General features: G+C 43.4%; 2 non-coding genes across 2 annotated transcripts; both read left to right on the top strand.

The window, feature by feature from the left end:
• Positions 1-2,511: 2,511 nt before the first annotated feature.
• Positions 2,512-2,667, top strand: LOC131161181 (5.8S ribosomal RNA). Its single transcript, XR_009138337.1, has one exon. It is a non-coding gene; the product is annotated as a 5.8S ribosomal RNA (ribosomal RNA).
• Positions 2,668-2,920: 253 nt separating this feature from the next.
• Positions 2,921-6,247, top strand: LOC131161195 (28S ribosomal RNA). Its single transcript, XR_009138350.1, has one exon. It is a non-coding gene; the product is annotated as a 28S ribosomal RNA (ribosomal RNA).
• Positions 6,248-17,236: the final 10,989 nt, after the last annotated feature.

Genomic DNA, 17,236 nt, shown 5'->3' with positions numbered 1-17,236 from the left:
GCCGGCGTACGGGCCGTGCTATGTGATTTGCCAGCGTACGGGCTGTGCTATGTGATTTGTCGGCATACGAGCCGTGCTATGTGATTTGCCAACGTACGAGCCGTGCTATGTGATTTGCTAGCGTACGGGCTGTGCTATGTGATTTGCCAGCGTACGGGCCGATGATTTTCATGATACACGTATATATGTGAAATGATATGATTGATGTGAAAATAAATGATATAAGATATTTATGTATCACGGTTTTAGTATATGTATATGATATCAGAACCTGGTTGGCTTGGTCTAGGCTAGCACTTGCACGGTACCTTTGCTATGTGTCCATGGTCCTCGTGATCATGATATCTGTGTTAACACCGCTGTACGGAGTGGTGTGAGATTGGATGGTCGATGTGGTTATTTTCAAGAAGTGTGCTATTATCGCCCCTGGTGTACGGACCAGTCTGGGTAGACCCATCGGACCTATAGACTATTGTTTGACTTGGCAGTGGTCAGCCAACCATTGTCAGGTCCCGCCTTTGGGCCACACAACCCAGTCATATGGGGGTAATACATGACAATAGCCAGCTAACCTACCAGGATTGTTTTTATGTTATTATTATTATGATATGAGATGAGAAATGTTTATGAAAATGCAGTATATTCTGCCATGTTTTGATATGCATATGTTTTCCCAGATTTGATAAACAGTATTGAATATGTTATGTATGGTATATGTAGAATACAGAATACTCATGTTGCCACACACTGGTATTAGTTTATTTCCTTTACTGAGAGGTGTCTCACCCCTAAATCTTATACATTTTTCAGGAGCCCCTAATAGGAGAGCGGGAAAAGCCCCGCTGATCTAGATCAGTTGTTTACCCTCTTTGGAAGGGTAATTTTTTGGTAGGGACAGTTAGGTTTTGTGGGGATTGTCCCTAGATTTCATTTTTGAGATGTATATACTGTGAGATAGTAATTGTAGTGACTCTGGTATGTGTTATGCACATTATGATGAGATGTATATGATTTTATACTTTCTCCTGCATAGGCTTCTACTGTATGTTTTGTTATATCCCTGGTGCCCACGGGCCCAAGTGGATTGTGACCTGCTGAGTTGGAATGTATGATGTGATGATAATTTATTTATCTAAAAAAAATATATGTGAAAAAGGAGCAGGTCGTTACATATGAAACATTCGGATTTGCCATCTTTGGGCTATGCGGTTAAGCAAATGATTACTGTTGACACAACCATTCGTTGCCATGCACGAATGTGTAGTGGTTTATACAATTAAGCTATTTTATTGGTTTTATGATAGCCATTGATGTCTATGTTATTGACATTGAATGTTGATTGCTTTCATTTAAAGCTAATATAATATCTTTTTTTTGTTTACATGCATTCCCTATACTCTTTCATTCTTGAAGCATGTTCTCTGAGGAATTGTTGGTTATGTTGCTGTCGCGCCTAGTGGTGCTTCCACAATCCTACTTAATGTGTCTATATTTGCACAAGGCTTTTTGCCTAGTGAATTACATTGCATTTTTTTGGGTTTGTGGTCAAGTGTACGCGATGTTGTGTGAGTGGCCATTGGTTTGTGTGGGTTTGCTGGCTCTTTGCTTATGCTGAGAATTGTACTCATGCATTCCTTTTCATTGTTGCTTCAAGTGAATTGCTTCCTTGAGAAAAATATTGATTCCTGTGTTGCCTACCTAAGTTGAAGGAATTATCGATTGATGTCTCTATTTTTGCCATAAGCCTCTTTTTGGGGTGTATGGTGAACTTAGAAGCAACCCCTATGATCCATCCATATGCTTCACTTGTGTGTCTTATGCTCATGGTTTGTTCGGGTTCAATTGCTCATGGTCTCAGATACAGAACCTTGTGCGGGGATGGGGTTTACACTCCAATGTGCCCTTAACCAAGTTTTTATCACTTGATGCAATACACGATGACGACACTTGCTTTGATTGCCTTTTAGGCTCATACGGTGTCATTGTCGATAAGGAATGCTACCTGGTTGATCCTGCCAGTAGTCATACGCTTGTCTCGAAGATTAAGCCATGCATGTGTAAGTATGAACTAAATCAGGCTGTGAAACTACGAATGGCTCATTAAATCAGTTATAGTTTGTTTGATGGTGTTTGCTACTCGGATAACCATTGTAATTCTAGAGCTAATATGTGCAACAAACCCCGACTTCTGGATGGAGAAGTCATAACAAGGTTTCCGTAGGTGAACCTGCGGAAGGATCATTGTCAAAACTTGCCAAAGAATGACCCGCGAACATGTTATTTACATAGTGGTGATTACTTCATGCTCACCTCACCCTTGTCGATTTGAACATTGCAATGCAGGTGTTCCCCATTTTTTATTGAATGGGAAATCAAGTTTGTTTGCATGCTCATTTTGATGAGTTTCACAATAACTCGGGCGCAGCATGCGCCAAGGAATTGAAATGAAAGAACATTCTCTTGTTGCCTCGTCTATGGTGCAATGGGATGTGTTTATTTTTGAACCATAATGACTCTCGGCAACGGATATCTCGGCTCTTGCATTGATGAAGAACGCAGGAAAATGTGATACTTGGTGTGAATTGTAGAATCTCGTGAATCATCGAGTCTTTGAACGCAAGTTGCACTCGAAGCCATTAGGCTGAGTGTACGTCTGCCTGGGTGTCACATGATCCGTCACCCTAAACCCTCTCCCGTAAAACATTGTTGGGGGTGGGATACTATGTGGGTGGATGTTGGCCTCCCGTGCACTCAGTTGTGGGCGGTTGGTTGAAAATACGAGGTCTTAGACGACACACAAAATGGAGATTGATGGTTGTTAGACCCTTTCATTATGTCATGCTCCATCGTTTGAATTGCGTTAACATAAGGATCTCACTCGACCCTTTAGTATTTTTCTATAAGAGACAATACTCTATCGTGACCCCAGGTCAAGCGGGGCTACCCGCTGAGTTTAAGCTTATCAATAAGCGGAGGAAAAGAAACTTACAAGGATTCCCTTAGTAACGGCGAGGGAACTAGGAAGAGCCCAGCTTGAGAGTCGGACAACAATGTTATTTGAATTGTAGTCTGTAGAAGCGTCCTCAACGACGGACGGGGCCTAAGTCCCCTGGAAGGGAGCAACGAAGAGGGTGAGAGCCGCATCATGCTCTGACCCTGTTGCATTACAAGGCGCTGTTTGCTAGTCGAGTTGTTTAGGAATGCAGCCCTAATTGGGCGGTAAATTACGTCCAAGGCTAAATATTGGCGAGAGACTAATTGCAAAAAAGTACCACGAGGGAAAGATGAAAAGGACTTTGAAAAGAAAGTCAAAGAGTGCTTGAAATTGTTGGGAGGGAAGCGGATGAGGGCCAGCGATGCATCTCGGTCGGATGTGGAACGGTGTTAAGCCGGTCCACCAATCAACTCGAGATGTGGACCGATGTGGATTGTGGCAGTGTCCTAAGCCTAGGCTATTGATATGCTTGTGGAGATGTCGTTGCTCTGATCGTGGTGGGTAGTGTGTGCTATTATGGCGTGTTTATGCACTTGCGTGCTGCGGGCATCGGTCTTCGGGCTCCTCATTCAACCTATCTTGAAACAAGGACCAAGAAGTCTGACATATGTGCGGGTCAATGAGTGAGTAAACCTGTAAGGTGTAAGGAAACTAATTATCAGGATCCCCTTGTGGGTTGCACCACTGACCAACCTTAATCTTCTAAGAAGGGTTCGAGTGTGAGCATGCTTGTTGGGACCCAAAAAATGGTGAACTATGCCTGAGCAGGGTGAAGCCAAAGGAAACTCTGGTGGAGGCCCGCAGCAATACTGACGTGCAAATCATTCGTCTGACTTGAGTATAGGGGCGAAAGACTAATTGAACCATCTAGTAGCTGGTTCCCTCCAAAGTTTCCCTCAGGATAGTTGGAGCTTTGTCGAGTTCTATCAGGTAAAGCCAATGATTAGAGGCATCGGGGGCACAACGCCCTCGACCTATTCTCAAAATTTAATTTGGTAGGACAACATGGCTGCTTTGTTGAGCCATGTTATTGAATCGGTAGCTCCAAGTGGGCTATTTTTGGTAAGCAGAACTAGAAATGCAGGATGAACCGGAAGTCGAGTTACGTGCCTAACTGCGCGCTAAGAACCCACAAAGGGTGTTGGTCGATTAAGACAGCAGGACGGTGGTCATGGAAGTTGAAATCCGCTAAGGAGTGTGTAACAACTCACCTGCCGAATCAACTAGCCCCGAAAATGGATGGTGCTAAAGTGCGCAACCTATGCTAGGCCATCGAGGCAATTTCCAGGTCTCGATGAGTAGGAGGGGCGGCGGTTGCTGCAAAACCTTGGGCGTGAGCTTGGGTGGAGCGATCGTCGGTGCGAATCTTAGTGGTAGTAGCAAATATTCAAATAAGAACTTTGACGGCCGAAGAGGGGAAAGGTTCCATGTGAACGACACTTGCACATGGGTTAGTCGATCCTAAGAAGCAGGGGAAGCCCGTTTGATAGCGCCGAGTGTGCGGACTTCAAAACGCAATCTGGTTAAAATTCCTGAACTGGGATGTGGCGGTTGACGGTAATGTTAGGACATCCGGAGACGTTGTCGTGGGCCTCGGGAAGAGTTATCTTTTCAGTTTAACAGCCTGCCCACTCTGGAAACGACTCAGCCGGAGGTAGGGTCTAGCAGTTGGAACAGCACCGCACGTCGTGCGGTGTCTGATGCGCCCTTGGCAGCCCTTGAAAATCCAAAGGACCGAGTGCCATCCACACCCAATCGTACTCATAACCGCATCAGCTCCCCAAGGTGAATATCCTCTGGTCAATGGAAAAATGTAGGCAAGGGAAGTCAACAAAATGAATCCGTAACCTTGGGAAAAGGATTGGCTCTGAGGGATGGGTACAGGGGTCGTCGCGTATTGCTCGAGGGACGAATTGGGAACGGCTCCTTCAGGGGCCTTCCTGGGCGTCGAACAGTCAACTCAGAAATGGTACAAACAAGGGAAATTCGACTGTTTAATTAATACAAAGCATTATGATGGTCTCTGTGGATGCTCACACAATGTGATTTCTGACCAGCGCTCTGAATGTCAAAGTGAAGAAATTCAACCAAGTATGGGTAAACGGCGAGAGTAACTATGAGTCTCTTAAGGTAGCCAAATGTCTCGTCATCTAATTAGTGATGCGCATGAATGGATTAACAAGATTCCCACTGTCCCTGTCTACTATCCAGCGAAACCACAGCCAAGGGAATGGGCTTGGTAGAATTAGTGGGGAAAGAAGACCCTATTGAGCTTGACTCTAGTCCGACTTTGTGAAATGACTTGAGAGGTGTAGAATAAGTGGGAGCCAGAAACGGCGCAAGTGAAATACCACTACTTTTAACGTTATTTTACTTATTCCGTGAATCGGAGGCGGGGTTATCGCCCCTTTTTTTGGACCCAAGGCCTATTTCAATAAGCTGATTCGGGCAGAAGACATTGTCAGGTGGGGAGTTTGGCTGAGGCAGCACATCTGTTAAAAGATAACACAGGTGTCCTAAGATGAGCTTAACGAGAACAGAAATCTCATGTGGAACAAAAGGGTAAAAGCTTGTTTGATTCTGATTTTTAGTACGAATACGAACCATGAAAGCGTGGCCTATCGATCCTTTAGACCCTCGGAATTTGAAGCTAGAGGCGTAAGAAAAGTTACCATAGGGATAACTGGCTTGTGGCAGCCATGCGTTTATAGCGACGTTGCATTTTGATCCTTCGATGTCAGCTCTTCCTATTATTGTGAAGCAGAATTCACCAAGTGTTGGATTGTTCACCCACCAATACGGAACGTGAGCTGGGTTTAGACCATCGTGAGATAGGTTAGTTTTACCCTACTGATGACAGTGTTGCAATAGTAATTCAACCTAGTACGAGAGGAACCGTTGATTCGCACAATTGGTCATTGCATTTGGTTGAAAAGCCAGTGGCGCGAAGCTACCGTGTGTTGGATTATTGACTGAACGCCTCTAAGTTAGAATCTAGGGTAGAAGCGATGCATATGCCCATTGCCCATTGGCCGACCCTTAGTAGGGGCCTTATAGCCCCCAAAGACACATGTCGAAGGTCAAAACCTCGCGACAGATGAGTCGTGTAGGCTTCCTTGAAGTAAAATTTCTATCGAGCAGTGGGTAGAATCCTTCGTAGATGACTTAAATATGTGACAGGGTATTGTAAGTGGTAGAGTGGCCTTGTTGCCACTATCCACTGAGATTTAGCCCTATGTCACTTCGATTCTTCCCTCCCCAATTCAAGAAAAATGGCTAGAGGTTTGAAAAGTAAATGAGAGCACATAATGCTCAAGTGTACCAAGTAGAAAAGAATGGTATCGAGAGTACATATGTGGCGATGCGCTATTTGCTGTGTGTAGCGTTGACATTCCTACATGGCCATGCGGTGATATGCATTGACATGATGTGTGCAGTGTTGACATTAGGATTGTCATTGTTGGGCATAGTGCATGGTGACACTAAACCACGCGTAGCCTTCCGCATTATTGAGATTCGAATTTGTCATCTTTGGGCCATGCGGTGACATGCTTTGGCATGCATCGACATTCGGATTGGTCATCGTTGGGCATAGTGCACGGTGACACTAAACCACGCATGGCCTTACGCATTGTTAAGATCCATAATTGTCATCGTTGGGCCATGCATTGACAAGCTGTGTGCAGTGTTGACATTTGGATTGCCATCTTTGGGCTACGCGTTGACATGCTATATGCAGTGTCGACATTCAGATTGCCATCGTTGGCCCATGCATTGACATGATGCATTGACATGTCAGCGTTGACGTATGGTAACATAACCAAGGCGCCTATTGGATAAAGCACTAATTTTGTAAAACGCAAGCTGGATTCTCATGATTAATGCATGACATAAAGACATGGTCACCGTATGGCCTAGTGCATATATACTACATACCGATGCCTACTTTCCATGCACACGCTAGCGATCGACATTTTACTATGGCTTAATGTGTGTGGCTACTACATGGCATGTCCTAGTGCATGGCCAAGGGTGTGTGTGGCTACTACACGTCATGACATGACACGACATGGCATGGTTAGTGCATGGCATGACACGACATGGCATGGTTAGTACATGGCCTAGTGCGTGTGGCTAGTACTCGACATGACACGACATGACATAGTTAGTGCATGGTCTAGTGTGCGTGGCTAGTACTTGACATGACTTGGCATGACATGGCATGGCATGTCATGGTTAGTGCATGACCTAGTGTGTGTGGCTAGTACATGACATGAGATGAGATGATACGACATGACACGGCATGATATGACACGTCATGGCATGGTAAGTATGTGGCCTAGTGTGTGTCGCTAGTACATGACATGAGATAAGATGATACGACATGACACGGCATGACATGGTTAGTGCATGGCATAGTGTGCCAGTACATGACATGACACGGCATGATATGACACGACATGGTATGACACGACATGACATGGTTAGTGCAAGGCCTAGTGTGCATGGCTAGTACACGACATGAAATGATACGACATGACAGGACATGACATGACACAACATGACAGGACATGACATGACACGACATGACATGGTTAGTGTATGGCCTAGTGTGTGTGACTAGAACATGACATGAGATGATACGACATGACATGACATGGCATGACATGACACGACACGACATGACATGGCACGGCATAACATGGTTAGTGCATGACCTAGTGTGTGTGGCTAGTACATGACTTGAGATGATACGACATTACACGGCATGGGCATGACATGACATGACATGAGACGCAATGGCATGACACGGCATGACATGGTCAGTGCATGCCCTAGTGTGCTAGTACATGAGATATGACGGCGTGACATGACAAGGCATGCCATGACACGACATGGCATGACACGACATGCCATGAGAGGGCATAACATAACATGGCATGACATGACATGACACGGCATGGCATGACATGGCATGCCATGAGACGACATGCCATGAGAGGACATGACATGACACGGCATGCAAGACACAACATGGCGTGACATGACATGACACGGTATGACATGACACGACATGACATGACACGAGATAGCATGACACGACATGGCATGACACGGCATCTCATGACACGCCATGACACCACAGGGCATGACATGACATGACAAGACACAGCATAGCATGATACAGCATGGCATGACATGACACGGTGTCACTAGCTAAGCTTGTTTAGGGCATTATGCTTGCCTGTGACCACTTATCTCGTGTGCTTAGGATGGGTTTCCATTATGTAAATACTAGTGTAGGGTTAATTTCTGCTAGTAGAGTCTTTGTAAGCCAAATAAGGCAGTATGACTCCTCGGTCACTTTGATGTTTCCTAGTGCCAGGATGATAATTACATAAAAACCTCTTTAGGGGAGGGTGAGTGTTCATCAGTCATTGTAAAACTCACTAGCAATTGTCAATGTGCTTAGCCTACTTGCCTCCCTCACTAAGTACAACATGTCAATGGAGGATTTGTTAATGAATTACGTTTGCTTCAATGTTTACTGCTTGGTTGCCACGGCTTTCATGAATTGATTATTATTTCCACTGCCATCTGAATGAATGTTAATGAAAGTGCTTTATGGATGAATGTTGGGAAACGATAGGCTGTCTAGTTAAGTAGGAGTGCTTTAGCTAGCGCCGCACGGCCCTTCACAACGGTGTGAAAAAGTCAAACCGTGACACATGGCATGGCATGACACAGAATGACATGATACGTCATGACAAGATACGACATGACATGACATGGCATGGCATTACACGGCATGGCAGGACATGGCATCACATGACATGGTTAGTGCATAGCCTAGTGTGCTGGTACATGACATGACACGACATGACATGGTTAGTGCATGGCCTATTACGTGTGGCTAGTACTTCACATGAGACGACATGACATGACACGGCATGACATAAGATGACATGACATGACACGGCATGACATGACACAGCATGACATCACACGACTGACATGAGACTGCGTAACATGACACGACATAACATGACATGACATGACATGACACGACATGACACGGCATGACATGATACGGCATGGCACAGCATGGCGTGACACGACATGGATGACACAGCATGACATGACACGACATGGCATGACATGGCATGGCATGACATGGCATGGCATGACACGGCATGAAATGGCATGACATGACATGATACTTGACATGACACGACATGACATGGTACGGCATGACACAGTATGGCATGACACGACGTAAAATGACACGGCATGGCATGACACGACATGACATGACATGGTTAGTGCATGGCCTAGTGTGTGTGGCTAGTACTTGACATGACACGACATGACATGACATGGTTAGTGCATGGCCTAGTGTGTGTGGCTCGTACTTGACATGAAATGGCTTGACATGACACGGCATGACATGATACGTCATGGCATGACACGACATGATATGACACGACATGACATGACACGGAATGATATGGTTAGTGCATGGCCTCGTGTGCTGGTACATGACACGGCACGAGCTTGTGCATGACATAGTATGTGTGGCTACCACATGGCATGATAGGATAGGACATGACATGACATAAACGAGGGTATGCCCTCCTCCCACAAACATCATTAGTGGGGACATGCTAAGGCCTTCTTGTACCAACACACGGTTCACCCTCGTCCCGTTTAGGTGCATGTCGACATAATCGGTGGGTGAAGCCATTGGGTAGCATCATGGGGATAAGCAAGTGCCTTGGGGGGAAGCCATGATGCACCCTCCTTGAAGGCCCAAACATAAAAAAATCGAACCAACCGGTGCGCCGTGCACCGCTACCTTCCATGGAGTGTTTCTAGCCTTCCCATAGTGCAAAACCCAAAATCCAAGTACCCACGGCCTCCAAATGGAATGCCTTACCTCCCCACAAATTTTCATATTTTTTTGAATTTATTTGCTATTTTTCCTAAATTTTCGTTTTTTCAAATTCAAATATTAATAATAACTACATCGGAGCCCTGAAAATTCAAAAAAAAAATTTTGGAGGTAGCCTTTGTTATGCCCTTCTCATAATAGGAAACATCTCCCAAAAATTGTGCTCTCCCTTCATAAAAAAAAACCAAACCGCTTGATATGCATGGTTAGTGCATGGCCTAGTGTGCGTGGCTAGTACATGACATGAGATGATATGACATGACACAACCTGACATGACACGACACGACATGACATGACACGGCACAACATGGTTAGTGCATGACCTAGTATGTGTGGCTAGTACATGACATGAGATGATACGACATGACATGGCATGGGCATGACATGACATGACACGACATGACATGGTTAATGAATGGCCTAGTGTGCTGGTATATGACATAAGATGGCATGAAACGACATGGCATGACACGGCATGACTTGACATGGTATGGCATGACACGGCATGCCGTGACATGGTATGGCATGACACGGCATGGCATGACACGACATGACATGACACAACATGGCATAACACGGCATAACATGAGACGACATGACATGAGACGACATGCCATCACACGACATGACATGAGATGGCATGACATAAGACGACATGCCATCACACAACATGACATGACACGGCTAACATAACACGGCATGGCATGACACGACATGGCATGACGCAACATGACTTGGTTAGTCCTACATGATATGACACGACATGACATGGTTAGTGCATAGCTTAGTGTGTGTGGCTAGTACTTGACATGACACGGCATGACATGACACGGCATGGCATGACACGGCATGGCATGACATGACACGACATGATATGACACGGCATGGTATGACACGACATGACATGGTTAGTGCATGGCCTAGTGTGCTGGTACATGACACGGCACGAGCTAGTGCATGACATAGTATGTGTGGCTACCACAAGACATGATAGGAAAGGATAGGACAAGACATGACATGACATAAACAAGGGTGTGCCCTCCTCCCACAAACATCATTAGTGGGGACATGCTAAGGCCTTCTTTTACCAACACACGGTTCACCCTCGTCCCATTCGGGTGCATGTCGGCATAATCAGTGGGTAGCATCATGGGGATAAGCAAGCCCCTTGGAAGGAAGCCATGATGCACCCTTCTTGAAGGCCCAACCACAAAAAAATCGAACAAACACCTGCGCCGTGTACCGCTGCCTTCGACGGCGTGTTTCTAGCCTTCCCAGAGTGCAAAACCCAAAATCCAAGTACCCACGGCCTCCAAATGGAACGCTCTACATCCACACAAATTTTCATAATTTTACAAATTTATTTGCTATTTTCCCTCAATTTTCCCTATTTTTAATTCAAAAAGTAATAATAACTACACTGGAGCCCAGAAAATTTAGAAATTGCCCTTCCCATAATAGGAAACATCTCCCAAAAATTGTGTATAAAACAGAACCAAACCGCATGACATGCACACCAACTTCCTCGAATTTTTCATGGCCTATTGGACTGCAAAACCAAAAAAAAAAAAAAAGTTACCCACGGCCTTAAAATGTTACCCTCTACCTCTCCAAAAATTTTCATAATTTTTTGAATTTATTTGCTATTTTTTCTTGAATTTTACCTATTTTTAATTCAAAAATTAATAATAATTACACCGGAACTCGGAAAATTCCAAAATTTTTTTTTGGAGGTAGCCTTTGTTATGCCCTTCCTATGATGGAAAACATCTCTTTAAAATATTAACAATTTCTTAAGAAAAACCCTAGTATGACTCCTCAGAGCCAGACCCAAAATGGCATATAAAGCTCTTTGGGGTAGGGAAGGTGCTCAAGCACCTATCAACGGTGGGTCGGCCGCATGGCCCTTCGTTGACACGCTCTGGGCATCGTTAACACTCATGTTGTCATTGTTAGGTCATGCATTAACCAAATGGTTATCGTTGACAACCATTCGTGGCCATGCACAGATGTGTAGTGAAAATTGTTGACATTCGAATTTGTCATCGTTGAGCCATGTGGTTAACCAAATGCTTATTGTTGACAACCATCTGTGGTCATGCACGGATGTGTAATGGAAATTGTTGACATTTGAATTTGTTATCATTGGGTCATGAGGTTAACCAAATGCCTATCGTTGACAACCATTCGTCGCCCTGAGCGGATGTGTAGTGGGAATTGTTGACATTTAGATTTGTCATCGTTGGGCCATGCGGTTAACCAAATGCTTATCATTGACAAGCATTTGTGGCCATGCACGGATGTGCAGTGAAAATTGTTGACATTCAAATTTTTCATCGTTGGGCCATGCGGTTAACCAAATGCTTATCATTGACAACCATTCGTGGCCATGCACGGATGTGTAGTGGAAATTGTTGACATTCGAATTTGTCATCGTTGGGCTATGTGGTTAACCAAATGCTTTTTGTTGACATAACCATTCGTGGCCATGCGCGGATGTGTAGTTGGCGTTGTTCACTTTCATGTTTGTCATCGTTGGGCCATGCGATTAACCAAATGCTTATCATTGAAAAAACCATTCGTGGCCTTGCGCAGATGTGTAGTTGGCATTGTTGACATTCGGATTCATCATCTTTGGGCCATGTGGTTAACCAAATCCCTATCATTGACACAACCATTCGTGGCCATGCGCGAAACATTCGGATTTGCCATCGTTGGGCTATGCGGTTAAGAAAATGATTACTGTTGACACAACCATTCGTTGCCATGTGTGGATGTGTAGTGGTTTATAAAATTAAGCTATTTTATTGGTTTTATGATAGCCATTGATGCCTATGTTGTTGACATTGAATGTTGATTACTTTAATTTAAAGCTAATATAATATCTTATTTGTGTTTACATGCATTCCCTATACTCTTTCATTCTTTCTTGAAGCGTGTTCTCTGAGGAATTGTTGGTTATGTTGCTATCGCGCCTAGCAGTGCTTCTACAATCCTACTTAATTTGTGTATATTTGTGCAAGGCTTTTTGCCTAGTGAATTACATTGCATTTTTTTATGTTTGTGGTCAAGTGTACGCGATGGTGTGTGAGTGGCCATTAGTTTGTGTGGGTTTGCTGGCTCTTTGCTTATGTTGAGAACTGTACTCATGCATTTCTTTTCATTATTGCTTCAAGTGAATTGCTTCCTTGGGAAAAATATTGATTCCAGTGCTGCCTACCTAAGTTGAAGGAATTATCGATTGTTGTCTCTATTTTTGCCATATGCCTCTTTTTGGGGTGTATGGTGAACCTAGAAACAACCCCTACGATCCATGCAAATGCTTCACTTGTGTGTCTTATGCTCATGGTTTGTTCGGGTTCAATTGCTCGTGCTCTCGGATACAGAACCTTGTGCGGGGATGGGGTTTACACTCCAATGTGCCCTTAACCAAGTGTTTATCACTTAATGCAATACACGATGACGACACTTGTTTTGATTGCCTTTTAGGCTCATACGTTATCGGTGTCGATAAGGAATGCTACCTGGTTGATCCTGCCAGTAGTCATATGCTTGTTTCAAAGATTAAGCCATGCATGTGTAAGTATGAACTAATTCACATTGTGAAACTGCGAATGGCTCATTAAATCAGTTATAGTTTGTTTGATGGTATTTGCTACTCAGATAACCGTAGTAATTCTAGAGCTAATGCGTGTAACAACCTCGACTTCTTGAAGGGTTGCATTTATTAGATAAAAGGTCGACGCGGGCTTTTCCCGTTTCTTTTATGATTTATGATAACTCGACGGATCGCACAACCTTGGTGCCAACGACGCATCATTCAAATATTTGCCCTATCAACTTTCGACGGTGGGATAGTGGCCTACCATGGTGGTGATGGGTAATGCAGCATTAGGGTTCGATTCTAGAGAGGGAGCCTGAGAAACGGCTATCACATCCAAGGAAGGCAGCAAGCGCACAAATTACCAAATCCTGACACGAGGAGGTAGTGACAATAAATAACAATACCGGGCTCTATGAGTCTAGTAATTGGAATGAGTACAATCTAAATCCCTTAGCGAGGATCCATTAGAGGGCAAGTCTGGTGCCAGCAGCCGTGGTAATTCCAGCTCCAATAGCCTATATTTAAGTTGTTGCAGTTAATAAACTCGTAGTTGGACCTTGGGTTGGGTTGACTGGTCCGCCTTTTGGTGTGCACCGGTCATCCCGTCCCTTCTATCGGCGATGCGCTCCTGGCCTTAATTGGCCGAGTCGTGCCTCCAATGCTGTTACTTTGAAGAAATTAGAGTGCTCAAAGAAAGCCTACGCTATGGATACATTAGCATGGGATAACATCATAGGATTTTGGTCCTATTCTGTTTGCCTTCAGGATCGGAGTAATGATTAACAGGGACAGTCGGGGGGATTCATATTTCATAGTCAGAGGTGAAATTCTTGGATTTATGAAAGATGAACAACTACGAAAGCATTTTCTAAGGATGTTTTCGTTAATCAAGAATGAAAGTTGGGGGCTTGAAGACGATCAGATACCGTCCTAGTCTCAACCATAAATGATGCCGACCAGGGATCAGCGAATGTTGCTTATAGGACTCCACTGGCATCTTATGAGAAATCAAAGTTTTTGGGTTCCGGGGGAAGTATGGTCGCAAGGTTGAAACTTAAAGGAATTGATGGAATGACACCACTAGGAGTGGAGCCTACGACTTAATTTGACTCAACACAGGGAAACTTACCAAGTCCAGACATAGTAAGGATTGACAGACTGAGAGCTCTTTCTTTTTTCTTTTTTTCTTTTTTATCAAAATGGGGTAAAATTTATTGATCAAAAGTATACTTACAGTTACACTGGGCATTCCTAGGACCAAAACAAAATACCTCATAACCCGAGCATACCTAGGGACCAAACATGGCCAATCACTTGACTTTTACTTTAGCATTCCTAATATATCATTCCAATCCAATCAAACTAAATACATATCAAATTTATCAAGCACTGCCCTATAGATATATTTTTTTATCACTTTAACCAACTCTATAGGGGAGATTACATGATTTTTGAATCTACATCTATTTCTAAAGTGCCAAATAAAGTATACCATCGTAGTGAGTGCAATTCTTTTCCCTACCGCATGTACTCATTTCCTTTCACTTCTTTATGGATCCATTTGGTAGCCGCCTTAATAGTTGACATGGATCTCCTTAGGCCCATCCACACCTTAATTTCTCCCCACACCTCTTCCGAAAATTTGCATTTGAAGAACAAGTGATCCTGCGTCTCCATTTCTTCCTTACAGAACACACAACTCTGCTCAATTTCTTCCGCTAAAATTCTATCACAAATAGGTAATTTTCCTTTAACTCCAAGCCATAAACAAAAGGCGTGTTTGGGAATATTCCCATATAACCAAACCACTTTCACCCATGGCAGTCTTTGATTTTTTTCTCTACAGAATTCATAGAATTGATGAGCTTTATTTCCCCATTTATCCATCTTTTGAATTGCTTGTTCAGTGCTACTAGCTTCCGACACAATTTGGTTCTTCAACTCCATAATCCTCTTAAAAAGACAAGAGTACCCTTTGTTTGGATTGGCATCCCATATCTCAGCTTCCTTTAGGTAATAGTGATTAACCCATTTTGACCATAAGCTATCCTTCTTAGAATGAATGTTCCAAAGGGTCTTTATTAAGAGGGCGTTTCCAATTTTTTAAATCAAGAATAGCAAGACCACCTTCATCTCTCGTCTTGCAAACCTCCTTCCATTCTACAAGTGGCCGTTTCTTCCCTCCCTACAAGAAAACTCTACAAAGTTTAACTATATGATTCAAAATATTCAAAGGAATCGGGAAAATCGCAAGCCAAAAACATTCCATGCCCTAAACAACTGAGTTAATAATCTCAAGCTTGCCAGCATATGATAACGTGTGGCCTGGCCAACCCTTGAACAGATTTGAGATGCTGTCAATGAGGGGTCTGTGATGAGTTGCATTCAATCTGGCATACAGCAAGGGAATCCCCAAGTATCTGAAAGGAAAAACACCCAAGTTCATACCAGAAAATTTCAGCACATCCTCCAAATCCCTGTCTTTCATTCCTGTTTGATATAACCATGATTTCTAGAGATTTACTGTCAGCCCTGAACAACAGGAAAAATCATTTAGACACTTCAGCAGATATCTTATAGAAGCAGAATCACCCCGGGAGAACATCATTAAGTCATCTGCGAAGGCCAGATGAGTGATCCCCAAACTTTCACACTTTGGGTGGAATTTAAAATCAGACTTGCCCTGGATTGATCTAAGAAGCCTCAATAAGTATTCAATGCATAGTACAAATAGCAGAGGGGAAAGGGGGTCCCCTTGTCTCAAGCTCTTTCACCCGTGGAAGAATTCCTTAAACCTACCATTTAAGGCAATAGAGAAAGAAGAAGTTGAAACACATTCCATGATCCAGTTTATCATAGCCCTTGGGAATTCCAATAGTTCCAGCAACTCTCTAAGAAAGCCCCAAGACACAGAATCATAAGTTTTCTTCAGATTTACTTTAATCATACACCGTGGAGAGATTCTTTTTCTAGCATAACCCCTTACTAGTTCTTGAACCAAATAGATATTTTCTATCATGCATCTTTGATTGATGAAGGCAGCTTGTGCAGGGCATATCAGATCATTAAGAGCAGGCTTAATTCTTGCTACAATAATTTTTTATATAACCTTATAGATAACATTGCAACAGGAGATAGGTCTAAAATCACTTACAGAATTCGCATGATTGAGTTTAGGAATCAAAACAATGCCTGTGTGGTTTAACTGCTTCAAAATTTTTCCATTTATAAAGAACTCCCTGACAACATCAATAAAATCAGAACCTACAATGTTTTATGCCTTTTTGAAGAAGCTCGATGAGAATCCATCAGGACCAAGTGATTTGTCCTCTCCAATCCCAAACAGAGCAACTTTAATCTCCTCATCAAAAGGTGGCAGGATCATACTGTTTTTGCCATCTTCACTGAGAACAGGGCCTCTTTTGATTACCTGTATATCGATTCTTGAGCATTCATTTTCAGTACCCAACATTTGATTAAAGTAGGATACAAACTCATTTGCCACCTCATCATAAGATTTGGTACTATCTCCATTCTGTTTCACTATAGAAGTGATGTGATTCGTGCTTTTATTTCTCTTCAATATTGCATGGAGGAAGGAGGAACTTCTATCACTGAATTTTAAGTATCTACATTTAGCCACTTGTGAAAGGAACAATCTGTTTGCCTCCCCTAGTTTCTCTG

Source organism: Malania oleifera, chromosome 7 (genome assembly GCF_029873635.1).
Source record: "Malania oleifera isolate guangnan ecotype guangnan chromosome 7, ASM2987363v1, whole genome shotgun sequence".
In the NCBI taxonomy this organism is placed as follows: Eukaryota; Viridiplantae; Streptophyta; class Magnoliopsida; order Santalales; family Ximeniaceae; genus Malania; species Malania oleifera.
This window is presented reverse-complemented; position numbering and strand designations above follow the sequence as displayed.